Source organism: Lycorma delicatula, chromosome 11 (assembly GCF_047948215.1).
Source record: "Lycorma delicatula isolate Av1 chromosome 11, ASM4794821v1, whole genome shotgun sequence".
NCBI classification, from domain to species: domain Eukaryota; kingdom Metazoa; phylum Arthropoda; class Insecta; order Hemiptera; family Fulgoridae; genus Lycorma; species Lycorma delicatula.
The window spans coordinates 47,994,365-48,012,876 of NC_134465.1; the positions used below are offsets into that span (position 1 = coordinate 47,994,365).

General features: G+C 30.8%; 1 protein-coding gene across 1 annotated transcript in view; it reads left to right on the forward strand.

Moving 5' to 3' along the window:
• The window catches only part of LOC142332380 (G1/S-specific cyclin-D2-like), a 242,543-nt gene that overhangs the window by 32,864 nt on the left and 191,167 nt on the right, over positions 1-18,512 (forward strand). The gene's annotated exons all lie outside the window — the stretch shown is intronic.

An 18,512-nucleotide genomic window follows, 5' to 3' on the forward strand; every position in this document is an offset into this window, starting at 1 on the left:
GTCCTTTACAAGGACTCTAACCTTAGAACTCTTGACTTGGAAAATCATTTTTTTCGATGACGAGTTTAAACCCTAGAGCTAACCCGAGGAGTTCACTATACCAAAGTAAAAATTAAAAGATTGGCGAACTCAACCCTCTCTTGTTTAATTTTTGTATTTTTCTATGGATAAAAATCTTGAAGAATTTATGTCGAGCCATGTCTGTAGATAATCAAAAAGCAGGCAAACACACGTACGTTCGTACACCTTCTGGAAATTTCTATACCTTTTTTTTTGACGTGAAACGTCTTTAAAATCACACCGAAACATACGGGTACCAGAACAGAAATTTGTAGCGTAACGAAAAGGTCTACATCGTACTGTTTAATAACTCCCTAACTATTGATCTCAGAGACCTTTTTTTTTCTTTTTCCTGTTTAGCCTCCGGTAACTACCGTTTAGATAATACTTCAGAGGATGAATGAGGATAATATGTATGAGTGTAAATGAAGTGTAGTCTTGTAAATTCTCAGTTCGACCAATCCTAAGATGTGTGGTTAATTGAAACCCAACCACCAAAGAACACCGGTATCCACGATCTAGCATTCAAATCCATGTAAAAATAACTGGCTTTACTAGGACTTGAACGCTGGAACTCTCGGCTTCCAAATCAGCTGATTTGGGAAGACGCGTTCACCACTAGACCAACCCGGTAGGTTGATCTCAGAGACCTAAATGCGGTGACATTTTATAATTTACATGGTCAGCTCGCCGATACGACTTTGAGTTTGCGTCACTGGTTACCGGGTTGGCGGGGAGGGGCACCGCCTAGATCAGCTAAAACTGGCGCTCTCGCTCATTTCCATTCAGTGTAACTAACGACTTAGACGCGATAGCGCGGCGATTCACGTGTTTATGTTTATAGTTTGTCGAGATAGATCGATTTAAGTAACACTAAGTGTATTTTGGGCGATATTTATGTGTAAAAAATTAAAATAAACGTGTAAAAAAGTATAAAAATTCAATATGTCAGTTTCAGCCCGCGCAAAAACCATCCGGAAAGATAAATTACGAATATCGTTGGAAAGGGGAGGTTATGGGCCACGCACGGGTATCCCAATGTCCGATGCCGAGCGAGCGAGACTATTTCGGGAGCGTCGCAAAGCTGGCACGGCGCGCTCAGTGAACGACGCCGACGACGCGAGCTCCTCTATCGCTGCTTATTATGCCTTACGTCTCTTACTTCTCATATCGCAGACCGATGTTGAACAAAATCGTCGTCGAATAGTAGTCGAGTTAAATATAATGTACCGTTAGTGTCTTATTTATGTTAAAAATAAATTTAGTACGCAGTCAATGTCTCGTTTTTATTTCAATCCGATCAGTTTATCTGTAGAGGTTGCCAAATGAAGGAACTAATATTTCCTATCGGAGACTTTCAGTTTTTTATTTTTTTAAATGGTGGCTGTCTCATTTAACTGTACAGATAAGTTGGTCGGTCTGTAGCTCGGAGGAACTTCATCCAAGATCTGTAACGTTTCCCGTTAAAACAACGGCCGTGCACCCCGACAAAGCCCCATCCGATTTTTTTGTTGATTTTTTTGAATTAGAGGTCTTAAAACGTCAGCATTGTTAAAAGACTCTCCGGTACCCAAAATTTTGGCGGTTCACTGTACTTTCCCTTTTATAGCCAAAATAAAACTACTCAGTAAAGTAAAAAGGAACAACCGTAGTATTTATTTGGATGGAATTTTATGTATTGTTTTAAATTTTAGATTCAAAGCTTAATAACCTACCCAATCAAATTGAAATATGACGCATAAATTGCGAGTTTGTTAACCAGGGGAGGTATTGGGGTATCATCAGATGGTATGAGGAACCCATAGTTTAACTTATTATGTCTCAAACGCAGATATCAAGAGTATCTTTTTCATGATAACTGGTTATATATTATATTTCCAAGATAGATATAATATTACACAGGTTTTTATATAGAATTATAATACTTTCATTCTACGTCGAGTCTATGTTTAATAAAGCTTTTATAATCAAAAGGAATACTAATAATTTCAAAAATAGGCAGAGTGAAAATTCGTTTATGGTCCACATCAGTTCGATTTTTCTTTTTTAGAATTCATACGTAACCCAGCAAAATTGGGAAAAATATAAAGGATTTAATTAGTTTTTCTCTACAAAAGAGGTTCAGATTACTGGATATTTCGAATAATATGATACGGATAATCGAAGGATTGGTATTACAGATATGGATTCGTATTGGTTATGATTTTTATTAAACAAAACTATTTTGTTTTGTCTTTTATTATTTACCAGCAATTTTTAGAGGGTATTACATTCTTGTGAGAAAGTTCGGGAAAAATATTTACGTACTTCCGTTAAGGGATTTGAAAGCGTTAAAGAGATGCATTTTTAAATAGTAATTGCTCTGTTACTTGAGAAAGATAAATATAAGAAGAATATTGCAGTAATGAATAAGATAAAGAGTGAGAGAATGTTAAAATGAATGAATTAAATGAAAGTAGGGGTAAAAAAGAAGAAAAGAAATACAAGAAGGGAGTAATATAGATACAATTGAAAGGTTGAATATTATGTCTTAACCCTTCCGGTCTAATTATGATACATAAGATAGGTTTTGGTCTCGGGTTTTGTATTTCCTTGATGTTGTCTCTCTTTCCTTTTTCTTTTTCTCTCTCTCTCTCTCTTCCTTTCCTTCTTATATTAAGAACAAGAAATTTCTTAAAGAGACCCCCCTCTCACGGTCTGTTCAACTACCTCAAATCCGCTTCATAACCCTTGTCCTAGGGAATCACTTACCAAGAAATTAACTCTTCCGTCCTCAATATTTTTTGTCTCCTTTTTCTAGATTCTATTTTTATAAATATAGTAGAAAAAATTTAACACCGGTTATTTTTTTCGTGTAATGGAAATTAAACGCTGATAACAAAGTTATTATAATTTCCTGGCATTGGTTATTTCTTCTTTAATAGTGAAAAAATAATTATATATAAAAAAAGTTTTTAGAATTCTTAGTATTTCAATTTCAAATTATACGGCATAACTTCAAAGATATTAATTGTAGAGGAGAATGTCCTCTATATTTTTTATTTGAAAAATTTTTCTATAAAATGCATAGATTCAGAGAAAAACGCATTTCAAAAACTTTTTGAGTTTTTCAAAAATCTATGGGAGGGGGATGTTAAAAATCTGGAGTTAAACTTCCCTCATCACCCCTAACGCATGGACAAAAGATCAATCGGTAGGTAAGGATTTTCAAATACAGCCTATTTTGATGAAAAATTGCCTGTACTATTTGTCAAGATCCGGTGAAAACCGCATATGCCCAATTCGGGTCAATTACAGTATTTTCCCTTCTAGTTCTATAGCTTTGCTACACCGTTATCTAGACGGGAAAGTAAAAATATCAATATAGATTTTTTTTGTGAAAAGTATGGCTTGAAAAAACAGTTACGGCAATGTGCGCGCGCGATCACGCCCACATACAATTCATCAGAATTGATAAAATTTGTTTTTAAATAGTAAAATTACAGTGGATAGATGAAGTAATGCAAATGAAAATAGCAAATTGACATAAATAAGAAAAACTTAATGAAATAAAAAATAAGTCTTCTAGAATCGAATAGAATGAAAAAAAAAATATTCTTATAAGTAGTCGTGTGAAGTGTCTATGTTTGTTTGTCATTATAATAACGAAAGAAATATAATAATAAAAACAAAAAAGAAAAGAAAAAATAGCGGCCTTTGATATATGGAATTAAATGAAAATATTGAAAAATAGGAGAGGATCGAAATGAAAAGAGGTTAATGACGATTAAGAGAGGAAAGAAATTTGTGGGAGTAAAGTACGAACTAGGTCGGTGGGCCATGCACTAAAGATATCCTGGCTTAATAAATTTCGTACTTGGAGGATATAAAACATTTAGCCAAGGATATTAAGTTGTAGTGAATATGTTAAAGGCAAAAGATTAGCATAGAACAAAATTTAGATTGACATAAAAACAATGATTTGACTGAATTCTAAAAAATAAAAAATAAAAAAAAAACCGTATTTATACACGGGTCAATTGAGAATCCCCTCATGTTTTTTTGAGGTCATTATTATTTTTTTTTTGGTTAATTAATTTTTTAAATATTATTACATATTTACTAAAAAAAAATTAAATATACAAAACATGTATATATAATAAAAGTTATAACGATCTTTTAATATCGTATTAGATACATACAAACGTATAGTTAACAGCCGTTCCCATGAAGTGTTACCTCCCTTTAAAGGCCTCAGCAATGTTTGGCCTCTTGATGAGTTGTGATTCGTACAAGTGAAGAGTTAACTATGTAAAAATTTGTTAATTTATACTTTATGACGTATTAAACTCTATCTAAATCTATTTTTCTTTGTTTAAGTATATAATATATATATATATAGATGTATATTAAAAATAATTTAGTAATTAAATTAACTATATGTATATATTTCTGTTATATAAATATCTTCATTTATACTTCATACGTCTTTCTTTTTTTTTTTCATCTTACTTTAATTAGAAATTAATTTATTTATACATTTTTTTATTATTTGTAAAAGAAAAAAATAAATACTCCAAACGTAAATTATTTTTATTATAGAAAAATGTTAAATATTTAACCTAAATTATGTGAAGAAAAAGATTCTTTATTTAGCTTTTGTTTCCGTGTTATTCTTCTTCAATGCCCCTCCCACTAGAGCTTTCTCACTTATTTTATTTCTCTCTAAAATGAATAAGAAATATATATTAATGAATTACCACAACCAGGTTTCATTTCTACCTTGAAAAAAATAAATACTTTGCTTTACTTATCAACGTAGTATTAAAGAAAACAGTTTTAAGTTTTTTTTACGTAGCTATAATTAAAAAAAATTATCTGTACTGTAGTTCAATTTTTTTTTGTATTCCATGATAAATTTGGTGAATATTTTTTTTTTAAATATGGGGGGGGGGGTTGAAGAGCAAGGTTTCAAATCTCGTCCAAAATCAGTCGGTCCATTTGGATGTAAAAAAAAATCAGGCCGACATACATACAAGGGATTGCTAAAACGATGTAATACACAGTCGTTAATAATTCGGCAAATGAAAACAGATTAACAAATAACACCCACCGGGTTGGTCTACTGGTGAATGCGTCTTCCCCAAATCAGCTGATTTGGAAGTCGGGAGTTCCAGCGTTCAAGTCTTAGTCAGTTACTTTTATACGGATTTGAATACTAGATCGTGGATACCGGTGTTCTTTGGTGGTTGGGTTTTAATTAACCATACATCTCAGAAATGGTCGACCTAAGACAGTACAAGACTACAGTCACACTCATATATATAATCCTCTGAAGTAATAACTGACGATAATTCCCGGAGGCTAAACAGGAAAAAGGAAGATTATCAAATAACAAATTTAGTATAAAAGTGGATTTTATTTGCTACAAAAACTTATTTTTATTTTTACAGTTATACATTTCTCCCAAGTGGTGGGAATTAGTTTTTTCATTCCATGAATTTAGACTACTGCTGGTGGTCTTTCCTTGATCCAGAACTTACTGCATCATTCAGTTGATCAGTGGTGAAATGAATACCAATAATATGTTTTTTCAATTTCGGAAAGAAGTGAAAATCTCAGACCGCCAAATCTGGTGAGTATGGAAATCTTAGAAAAGATTCAATATTTCAAAAGATTCGGTGGTTTGCCCGATATGTGTATAACCCAGCATTTTGTTACAGAATTATCGGCTCCCCGGATTGTTGAATACGGCACATACGAACAACGGTATCCATGATCTAGTATTCAAATCCGTATAAAAGTAACGCCTTTACTAAGATTTGAACCTTAGAACTCTCCACTTCGAAACTAGCTGATTTGCGATGAGAAGTTCATCGCTAGACCAATCCAGTGGGTTCACTTTGTGTATCGCACAGAACTTACAGTCAACTCGGCTTCCAAGTATTCGTACACGTGTTTGGAATCCTTGAACACTATCAATAGAATTTTTTTTACTGAGGGTTGTTTTGTGGATTTTTTTATTGTGACAAACTGCAGTGCCGGTAATCCATGCTCTGCCGTTTTTCTTCTGGTTCGTAATGATGCACCCAAGTGTTTTCGTCCTTTCCAATATTGAAAAGGAAGTCATCTCCCTCAAAAGGTAACATTCCAGAAGATGTTCACATTACTTTTGGTACTTGTTTTTTGTATGGCACCCGCCACGAAGGCAGGCTTTACGGTACTCCGATTGTGCAATAATGTGTTCTACTCGTTTCAATATGCCTATTTACCTGGTGACGACTGTGAATTATTTCATCCGCTTCCTTTTGTTTGCTTCTCAGAAATTGGTCAAACACACCGTGAAATTTATCCTCAATATTCTTTTTCCACGTTCTCATGCAAGAAATTTTATTTCCCATCTACTCATAATATTTCTGTCAACAGTAACATCGCCGTAAACAGCTTTAGACGATGAAAAAATGTCACTCGTGTTCACATTTCCACTGTTAAAAATTCTACCATTGCACGTTGTTTTAGACGTGTTGACTTAGCATCGTACGCTACTTAATAACAGTAGCGACTTACAGGAAATGATATAATTCCAAAGAAGTTTTGAAATTTTGGTAGTAGGGAATGAAACTACAAAGTGGTATCACCTTTCGCTTCGTGCGACATTCTGTTCTTCCGTTATGATCCAGTGTGCATTACATTTCAGCCGTCCGTCGTACATACGCACATATACCCTTTCGGAAATTTTGCAATGCTGAAATTTTGTTTTTTGGTTAGAGGCGTTCATGAAACATGCTAATCTTCGTAGGAGAAGGCACCTTGTGACGATTTCGGTCGTCATACCACTTCCTTGGTTCCTAGCTTTGATAGACTTTATCGGAGGTCGTCTGATTGATCCTCTTAATTTATTACATATTACAGTCATCAGCTAAGCCTCAGTTAGGATGCCAGCAATGAAAATGCCTCTGTAGACATTTACATCAATGATTTGTTTTTCAGCCTTTCCTTCGCTCCAGGCTTTGTTCGGACTTCTTTCTTCTGTCCTACTTCGTTGCCCTCACAACTAGCTAACCGAGCTTGTAGAAGCGCGAAACTCGCGCCTAGTCCAAATACTTTAGTTAGTCCAAAAAAACATAATCTAAATAAATGACTGTAAATATCATAACTTTATGAAACGAGGCTAAATAAATGCAAATCTCATACCGTATAAAAGTTTTGATTCGAAACAACAGCAGTTTAAATCTAATTTTGCTCTTAGGTTATGTAAATTACTACAGTGAACATAAAACCTTTTAATCAACCTTTTAAACTGAACTTCTGGTCTGGTCCGCCTACGGAAGCGAAGTCTTCCGTTTCCCACATCGCAGAGACCCGCGAAAATCCTGGTGTATGGTCCGGTCTGCTAACGAAAGTGAGGTCAAGGCCTTCATCCTCCATTTATAGCTCTTATCACAGGGTTTCCTAAAATGTACTAAACAATCCGATCCGTTCATGAGAACGTGGTCATATCCCTTACCGATCACCACTCTGCCACAATTTATTTTAAAAAAACAAATTTATCTAACCGGGGTTCGATGCCAAAAATGCCTACCTTTGACCAAATAAGCTTCCAGACGAGTCTCTGGCCACCCGGGGTACAACTGTAACTAACAGAATCAAATCCTTTCAGCTGCTCTTCGCAAAGCAAGAAACCTAAGGAAGGCAGCAATTATCAACCATTCTCTGCTGGCTTTTCAGTTAATCGCAGATCCAGAACAGAATCTACTCTCTATCAAGGTTCCTAACAACTCTGATACTTTCAGCTGTGTACCGCGGGGAAATATACAGGACACGGTGCACAGTATCAACGACCCTACAGTCGGGGCAATGACCCTTTATTTTTCCTGTTTAGCCTCCGGTAACTACCGTTTAGATAATTCTTTAGAGGATGATATGAATGTAAATGAAGTGTAGTCTTGTACATTCTCAGTTCGACCATTCCTGAGATGTGTGGTTAATTGAAACCCAACCACCAAAGAACACCGGTATTCACGATCTAGTATTCAAATCCGTGTAAAAATAACTGGCTTTACTAGGACTTGAACGCTGTAACTCTCGATTTCCAAATCAGCTGATTTGGGAAGACGCGTTAACCACTAGACCAACCCGATGGATTGGGGCAACGGCCCGAATCTATCAAACCAAACCTAGCTAGTCTTGGGTTCATGAAACATCAAGATTTAAAAGAAAAAAGTGTTAATTTGATCCGCTTAACATAAAATATTAATTATTTCAACATTATTACATAGTTGGGAAAGAAAAAAATAAATGAAATATGTAACACAAATTGTTTAGTCTACAAGAAAATTGGGAAACAAAATATATAAATTGTTTCATGAAATTTAATTATGTAATTTTATTTTTAATATTCCCTTTTATGGTAAATCTTTTAAATTTAAGTAATTAATTTTAAGTATAGGGTTATAAAAAGATAAATCGTATTTTATTATAAGTTAATAGAAATATTTTTTTTATATTATGTTAATTATATAAACCTTGAATATATATTGACTTTAATGAAAAAAAAAAAAAATGCATAACAGTAGTTTTGTAATTATGTGCGAGGATTATAAATTATCGCATTATACATATATTTATTCATACTTATACCGGAAGTATGGATTTCCAGTGTGAAGAAATTTTCAAGGAAATGTGAGTTCATCCAGAATAAAGAATCAGATAACCTTTTTAGATATCTGTCTAGACCTTTATTTTTTTTTCTATCTCTCTCTTTCTCTTGAACTTTTATTTACGTGAATTGGTTTTTTTTCTCTCTAATATATCTATTGTAGTCATTCAATGTAATGTTAATTTTAAGATCAGAACAATAATTATTATAAATAACAACGCTTTGTATGTCGATTTGAAAGTGTCTCGACGTTATGCGTAATTTTCTATTATTATTATTTTTTTAATTAACAGATGTTTTTGTTTCGTATTTTATGTGGTGTTTATATTTAATGATTCGTATCAGTTATATAAATCAATTTATTTTAATATATTCGATTGACCACTTTTTTTTCCTTTTTTGTTTATAAGTTTATTCTTTAAAGAATTCATAGTTTTTTTTTTTCTGTGAACTTATTAATTTGATTAATATTGTTTTGTAAATTCTTCGTTTCGTTATTTCCCACGCTAATATTTTTGTTTCCACTCCGTCTCCCCCTTCCATATTATTTATTACATTATATATAATTTTTGTATCTGTTTGTAAATTAAGATCTAAATATCGAATTTTTAATGCGGTCAGAATCTTAATTTTTTATTTCTCGACCCATTATTTTTATTTTTTGTTTATTTCTCTTATAAAAACGTAGATATCCTAACCCAAAAATAAAATACTGTTTTCTGAAACTAATACGAAAGGTAAATTGATTCCTCAACAGAATTTAGCCGTTACGTAACTTTTATAATAAATAAAAAATATTAAAAAAAAACTTTTTTAATACCACTCTTATATTAAATTCACTAAAAAGTATAAAATAAAAATATGTAAAAAAAAAAATAATTAAAACGCCACTCTTAATTTATTGTACTAAAAGGTAAAAAATCATTTTAGGACGGTATCTCAGAATGGATTTGACAACAAGCTTTGATGATGATATGTAAGATTATGTGAAAGTCATAGCTTCAAATTAAAAATTTGATATTTTTGTCAATTTTTCATATGCATGGCCTCAAGATCATATGAAAAAATTGGCAAAAACATCAGATTTTTAATTTGAATCTGTGACTTTTACATAATCTTATGTATTTGTTACCGTCCTAAAATTATTTTTTGTCTTTTAGTGCGTTTAATTTAAGAGTGGTGTTTTAAAAAACCTTTTTTTACATATTTTTTTATTTTCTACTTTTTAGTTGTTATAAGTATATATTTTAAAGCTTCGCTAGCGCGTAGGTTTGAGCGTATTTAGCGAAAGATCGGATCGGTACGTTTTACGGTGGATGAGTGCAATCAAAACATAGGGCTAAACGATTTAATTTCCGGATAACAAAGATCCGATCAATCAAGAGTGTAACTTGATGCGTTAAACAGTTAGCGCTCGACCTGCTGATACATACGCCGTTTAAATTGTGAAAATCGGACGAGCGGTTGCCGAGATATTACGGTGGCACCTCATCGGCGCTCCCTTCAATTTTCCCAATTTTCGAACGACACCCAGGGAGCACTTGAAAATATCCGACGGGTACCACTGGGAAAGGATGGGGTTATCGTCCAGGGGGATCGATAAATTTTTTCAGAGCTCTAGGACCGACCGTTTTCGAGATATTTGCAATTTTCGTTCGAATATTCGGATCCGGTTAAAAAGTATTAAATTTTCCCAAAATTTCGGTCGCTGCCGTAAAGGATTTCTAGTAGCAACGGTATATCCTAATGTATATCTCATTTGTTTATAAAACTAATAACGTGTAACCATTTGGCTCCAGTCGGTTGTTATAGTAGGTAGATCCCTACGTTTTGGTAAAATTATGTATTTTAAACGTGTACGAATTTTAGATCCATACATACCGAAACAGGCTAAGTTATCTTTCACTAAAAAAAAATATGAATGTAGAAGAGGTGGCATAAGTTCACGGGGAATTTTTTTTTCACTAGAAATTAGCAACTTAGGGGCATCTTAGCAATTTAAAAATGTTACTAGAATGTGTTGTCATCAGGAGTAAACCTGTATGAAAAATTTCAGAGCGAAAGTGCTTCAAAATTCGACTGAAAGGTTCCGTATCACGAATCTCAGATACATAGTCAAAGAGCGAGTTAATTTAAGAGAGGTAAATTATTTACCTTTACTTGTCAATGATCTCCCGTACAGTGTATGAAAGATCTGTTAGGAACTGGTTAGAAACCGACCGGGTTGGTCTAGTGGTGAACGCGTCTTCCCAAATCAGCTGGTTTGGAAGTCGAGAGTTCCAGCGTTCAAGTCCTAGTAAAGCCAGTTATTTTTACACGGATTTGAATACTAGATCGTGAATACCGGTGTTATTTGGTGGTAGGATTTTCAATTAACCACACATCTCATGAATGATCGAACTGAGAATGTACAAGACTACACTCATACACATCATCCTCATTCATCCTCTGAAGTATTATCTGAACGGTAGTTACCGGAGGCTAAACAGGAAAAAAGAAAGGAACTGGTTAGGAAGAAAGTTTTTTAAGGTACAATTTTTCGAAAATGGTTATTTATCTGTTGAATCTGAGCCGGCCCGGCTTTATTTTATTTCGATAAAATATAATTTAATAGATAATTTTTTATTAAAACTGTGGATCTTTTCTGTTTTTTCCACACAATGGTTTTTTTTTTACGTTACGTATTACGTTTTATTAATTGTTATGTGCTTATAATTATAAATATAGTCTAACCAGACTTAACCTACGGTAACCTTGACTAGCGAGCGTAGGTTAAGTTTGGTTAAATTATAATTATAACATGACCAATTTACTAATACGTAATATGTAACGTAAAAAAACCATTGTGGGGGAAAACGATAAAGACAAAAAACGTTCAGATACTAGCCATTTTTTTTTTGAAAAATATTATATTCGCCTGATAACCTGGAACTTGATCGATAGTTCTACATAATTTTCGCCTACAGTAAGACACTTGTATCGTGTGATCAGTTTCTGCATTCTTGCTTCATAATAATCTGCCGCCTGAGTATTTGTAATTGAGCTGCTTGACCATCATTCTTTTACTATATGTTGACGCGTTTCGAAATAACTCTGTTATCAAAACTTATTGTACTGGACTTTTAAATTTCTGTTTGACTTCATATACCGTTTATTCAACGCTCCTTATTTTAGTTGACGTTATGCTTTGTCTGTCCTTCTTGTTGTTTATTTGTTATTAACGGTTATATTTATTTTTTAATTTTATTTATCGATTTCCTGTTTTCAGTAAATCGAGGAGGTTCTTGAAAAGTACATAGCTTGATTTTTTATCTGTTGTTTATGATCGTTATGTTGATACTTTTTAATTTGAAGATTTCTAGATATTTTAAAACGTTTATTCTTCTTCCTTTAATACATTTGTGAATTAACGTCATTGAATCTTCCATTTTCATCGGGCTATATCCTTTTATTAAATACGTTGTATAATTAGAATCTTGTTTTTGATTTTTAAAATATATGTGTTCGGTATATCTTTATTATCTTCCCGTTTGTCCAATGTATGTTGATTGCATTTACATTTTATTCTCAATATACCATTACTGTTGTAAATATCATTTTTCTTCTATATTAATAATAAAAATCGTTTTTAGGGTATTTCTAGCCATTTTTATATTATATTTACTAAAGAATTTTTTTAATCGGGTAAATTTCTTTTTCCATAAATGTTAATCTACTCCATTTAAAGGTTTCTTTATTGATTTTTGTTTTAATTTCATTTCTTTTATTTCTATTTTTATAAATTTTTCTGATCATTTGTTTCTTATTCCCGTTATTTTCTGCTATATGAAAAATAGTTTTTAATTTTTTTTGTTTCATACCCTGATTTCTTTAATGGTAATTTATGCAGTCATGTATTTAAAAGTCGCAAATTTATGCTCTATTGAGTGATTTGAATCGTAAGCTATGGTGTTTTCTGTAAAAGTTTCTTTTCTGTATATTTCAAAATCTTGATTGTTAGATGTAAAAAATTACTAGTTTTGTCTCTCTTTTTCCATCGTCTGTAATGTTAAGGTGTGATCACCATTGGTTAGTGCCATTAAAGAAAAAGAGTTAAACACTATTTTTCGTACAGCAGAAAATAACGAGTATAAAAAAGAAATGATTAAAAAAATAGAAATAAAGTAAATGAAATTAAAAGAACAAACGATAAAGAAACCTTTAAATGGAGTAAATTAACATTTACTGGGGAAAAAATTTCCCAATTGAACGATTCTTTAGTAAATATAATATAAAAACGGTTATGAATGCAAATAATAGTCTAGATAGATTTTAATAGTAACACAGAAGGAATATATATATACAATGTTAGTGGTATATACAAAATAAAATGTAAACGCAATGCAATATACATCGGACAAACAGGAAGAACATTAAAATTAAGATATAAGGAACACATGAGATCTTTTAAAAATCAAAACAAGATTCTAATTATGAAACGCAATTAATAAAAGGACATACCCCGATGAAAATGGAAGAATCGATGAAATTACTTTACAGTTGTATTAATGGAAACGTTTAAGAAAATCTAGAAATCGTTAAATTAAAAAGTAACAAAAAAAACGATCATAATTGAACAGATCAACAATCAAACAGATGTCCTTTTCACCTCAATTTACTGAAAACAGGAAATAGATAAATAAAATTAAAAGATAAGTATAACCGTTAATAACAAATAAACATGAAGAAGGCCGGATAAGGTATGACGTCAAATAAAGGGAGGGGCGTTGACTAAACGCTGTATAAAGAATAACAAAAATTAGAAGTACCAGCACAATAATTTTTGACGAGTTATTCCGAAACGCGTCAACATATAATAAATAATGAAATAAGAAAGGTAAACGGTGCTCAACATAGAAATTATACTGTTCTTAGTAGAAAATGTAATAGTAATTAATTATTATCATAATAATACAAAATAGCGTTTAATTTAATCCTCCAAAGTAAATCAAATGATACGTTCTTAAATATTACCCGTAAAAATGTTATTTTAAATTACGTTATTTATAATTTTTCTTTATTTAGTAAACAAATATACGTGTTTTTATATAATTAAACTGAATTTTCGGATTAAACTGGATTTTTATATATTTAAAATACTTTATAATAATCTATATAAATTTATGTATGTCCTATATCTCATTTAAGGAAGTGCAGAAATTTCTTTAGTTTACCGCTTACATTTATGACATGAATAATATATAGTGGTAATAAAATACATCGCTTTATAATCGATCTACGTTAAAGTAAAACAGAACAACAGATTGCTTATTCCTTTCTTCACGTTTAACTAATGGTGTGTCATTTCTAATGATTTCAAACATTCGGAAGTGGTATACTAAAAGCTAATAAAAAGACACGAGAAGAAAAACAAAAAGGAAGTGGTTTAGGTGATGGGAAGGGGTAGTAGTGTGTGTGTGTGTGTGTGTGTGAGGCCTTTTAGGTAGATATTCGTCGTCGCTGTACGACCTTGATATTTTTATTTTAGAACGATTTTTATTAGTTTATTAATACTAAAACTAATCGTGGAGGGAAATATAGAACAACAATTCCAGACATGTTTACAATGTTCTCTTTGAAACTTAACTGATAAAACCGATCATATTTTGTATACGAATCGTCAACGTTTCGAAGATTTTTTTTTTTAATATATATATTTATTTATTATAAGCAATAAAAAAAATGAGAGAGGATAAAAATCTGTTGGTTTCCTTAACTCGGTAAAAGTTTGTATTATATCATTTTTATATACAAATTAATTTTTATAGTATTTTAATAACCCCGTGTAAATAAAATTTCAACTAACAAATTATGTTACATTAATTTTTTTGTAAATTTAAAAGTAAAACAAAAACAACGGATGTTGTAAAATTTGTTTTGTTAAAAAAAAAATGGTTTATAACCATCATCAAAGGAAAAAAGTCATTAAGACTGGTTAATGTTATATATTTTTACTTTCCTGGCATCATAGTTCTAGAGTTATGCTACGCGATGGAAACGTATGGTAATTAGCCACAAAATGCGGTATGGTTTTTTTTTCATTTCTCAAAACCATGACCCAGGGATCCCCCAAATGGGGGGGTCCCTGGCGTACGTAGGCTTGTTCGAAGTTTAATAACTTTTGACTGGATAAACCGATTTTGATGAATTTTCGTACAGACTCATGTTTGTGGGGTTATTTGTTGATAAAATTTGGTGCGAATATCTCTAGGGTGGTGGGATTGATAATTTTTTGAGATCAATTTTCTCAAAATTTCGCAAATATAACCGCACTTTATATTAAGCTCAGTACGGATATGCTTATCTGACCATTTTTTGAAATGATTGGTAGAATGTTTTTTTTCAAACATTTTACCCCCGAATTCTGCCCTTCCACAAAAATCGAAAAAATTTTTTTTTTTTTAATTGCATATTTTTAACCGGATTTTTTATATTTTCCCAAGTTTAATAGTAGTGCAAATAGCAAAACAAAAATATATATATTGGGACTGGGAAGACGATTAAAAAATATCGTTTTTAAAATGAAAAAATCTCGGTCAGACATGGCATTTTCACACACGGTACAAATTGTTCATCTCATCCTCTCAAGCAATATTGTTTAACCTCTGGAACAGTGGTCCCGGAGGTTCAGCAAAAAAAAAAATTCAGATTGGACGTGGACAACAATAAAATTTATTTTTTGACCAATCATAATTAATGTAAATAATTTTTTTTAATATTCCAATGGTGCAAAATCGAAATAGGTTAAAATAGAAGTATTTACAAAAGGTGTATTTATGTTTTTTTCTACTTTCAGTTCTTATTTTTTTTTTAATAGACGACTGTCATTTATAAAATATAATCAAATTAATAGAAAATTAATTATATTTTCCTTTTTTTCTTTGAAGTTTATTATTTTTAATCGGTTTTAAATTCATCAATTAATTTAATGAATAAAACTATTAATTAATTTTTATATTATTAATAAATTAATATATAATTAATAAATAAAATTATTAATTTTTATAATTATTATTAATTATATGAGTAAAATTTACTGAAAACAATATTTATTTAATTTGTTTTTTTTTAAATGATAGCTTGACAAATAATAGAGCATTGTTTTATCCTTTTTGTCCTTCATTTTTCCTGTTCACGTTCTCATTGCATTTATTGAACATATGTATGTAATGAAAGTCATTCGCTGTCGCCACTGCCGTTGTCGTCGCCGTCTAAGAGCCGGTGTAGCAAGTGGAGCCAGCCGTAACTGAAATAAAAATTTACATAACAAATTTTATTATATGCTTGCGCGAGAATAGCTACGTAAAAAAAAAAAAATTATATAGGAATAATTGTTGCAATAAAATTTTCAGTTCGATGTTCTATATATATATATATATATATATATATTAAAACTACAAATAAGATGTTATAGTCATAAAAATATCATGATAAATGAATATGAACACGTGAAATTTTTTTACTGTTAATTAAATTTGATTTATTACATTTTTAAGCTATAAAAATGTTTGGTAAAAAAATATATATATTTATATATAATAACTTATATTTTATAAGTTATTTATATAAAATATTTAAATATAAATAATTCATATATATAAATATAAAATATTTTATAACTTATAACAAATAATTTATTATACTAGTATAATAACTTATTTATAATAAAAACAAAATTATAAAAATAACAATTAGAATCGTTAATTTATAAAACCAGCTTTCCTATTTTTACCCCTCCCCACCACCCTCCGTTAAATAATTTATAATTCTACTCTAAGTTGATTCACTTTATATACAGTGAAACACGTATAGAATCAGAAATCCGGGTAATTGAAAAATTAAAAAGTTTATCTTTCTCGCTGGACATATCAGTCTAATATTTAATGGGTATCACACAAAATAAAAAGGTGAAAATCTATTAAATATAAATAAAAGATATTCAGAACATACAAAGAATATAATAAAAAAAAACAGTTAAGTAATACATTATAAAAAATCCAATGAATTTGCTAGTAAAAAAAAATCAGAATTTACTATAATTATCTGAACGAAGTTAAAATGTACTATCTTATTATTTTTGTAAAAAGTGTCATTTAAAAAACTTACAAAAAACGTTTTAAATAAAAATAAAAAGTTATTTGTTTGTTATTAAAAATTATAAGAAAATCTATAAAAAATTAGAATACGTTTAAAAAAAAGTTTTTTGTTTGCCCGCCCCCACAGATCCAGGGGGTGCCATTGCCTCAAATCACTTAGGGAATAACCCTGGGCCCGGCTATGCTGTTTCCAAGGCCCCACCCAGGCAGCCGGGACTCGGTCTTTGACAGCACTCTGACAACACAGTTGTAGGAATTTCCTCTTACGCGGCTACTTATAAATAAAATATAAGTCGTATATTAATTACATATTGAAAAAAAATCCCACTTAAAATTAAAAGTTAAAACCGCAAATTTCAAATAAATTTGGTATTACTAAAAAAAAAAAAAAAAAAAAAAAAAAACGCTTCTATTTCAACAACTTTAATTATTAAAATCGTTTTCAGCGCCCTTCAAAATGTATAAATTGATACCTCACACGACCATATTTATTACTTTTTGCGCGAACTCCAAAGGGGGACTCAGAGTTCAATTTTATAAAAAATATTTTTTTAAAGTAGTCTTGATTACAATAAAAAAAGGAAAGAAAAAAAATGTTTTAAAAAATGTATGACGTTCCGGCCGCTTTGTGGGATTTGGGGCTCCCAATTTAATAAAGATTAGCCCACCGGGTTGATTAAAAACCCTTCCTGTTTGTCCACTGTAAAAAAAAAAACGGTAAATCATTACATTCATCAGAAATTTATTTAATGTTATTTTCAGTACTTTTTTTATTCTATAATAAAGCTAAAAAAAATATTAATTTTAATATTTTACTAGCGTAAAACAAAATAAAAGTTAATATAATCATTTTATTAACAAAAAAATTAAATTGAATAATAATAGCTTTAGTAAAACACAACGAAACAATAAAGTAAAACGTTGTTAAAAAAAAGGAGGGAAATTTTCTTTAAATATATCGACTAAAGCAAAACAAAAAAGTATCAAGAAATCAGTTATTCAGTACATGTAAAGAATTGTTGTGGATGAATTATATGAGAGAGTTATATGTCGTATTGTAATGCTATTATTATCATAAGGTATTAATAAATTATACGAAATGTAAATTAAGTCTTATTTATTATATTATGGACAAGGTTGCTTGCTATAGGTTAGATATATAATAATAAAAATTATAATAATATTGCATTAATTTCTTATACAAGTTTTATATGGTTATATATATATATATATACATCCTGTAAGATATGGTATTACGCAGGAAGAAAAATATCACAGAAGAAAATCATTTTAAATAACATGAACCCAGGTGTATTTTTCCTTATAAGAAAAAATACGGTGATCGCCAAAATTTCGGATATAGATTTTTTTTAATCCCGATGTTTCATGATCCACTCTTAACTGAAAAAACCCCAAAGAGAATTCCAGAATAATGCATATTCGCCAGTATTTTGATAAATAGAGTGGTGCACGAAATGATCAACGTTTGTTTTGGCAATAATAGTTTAGATTAGTAATTTAATGCGTTTATGTTGGCATAAGTGACAACAGTTCATGAATATGAGGCTTGACTGAAAGATGTCATTGCCAAGGTACTGAAGATGATCTTCGGCTAGGTACGGAGGGGTTGGCGTGGCGACCAAAACCGTCACATGGAGGTTGTCTTCTCCTATGGGTTC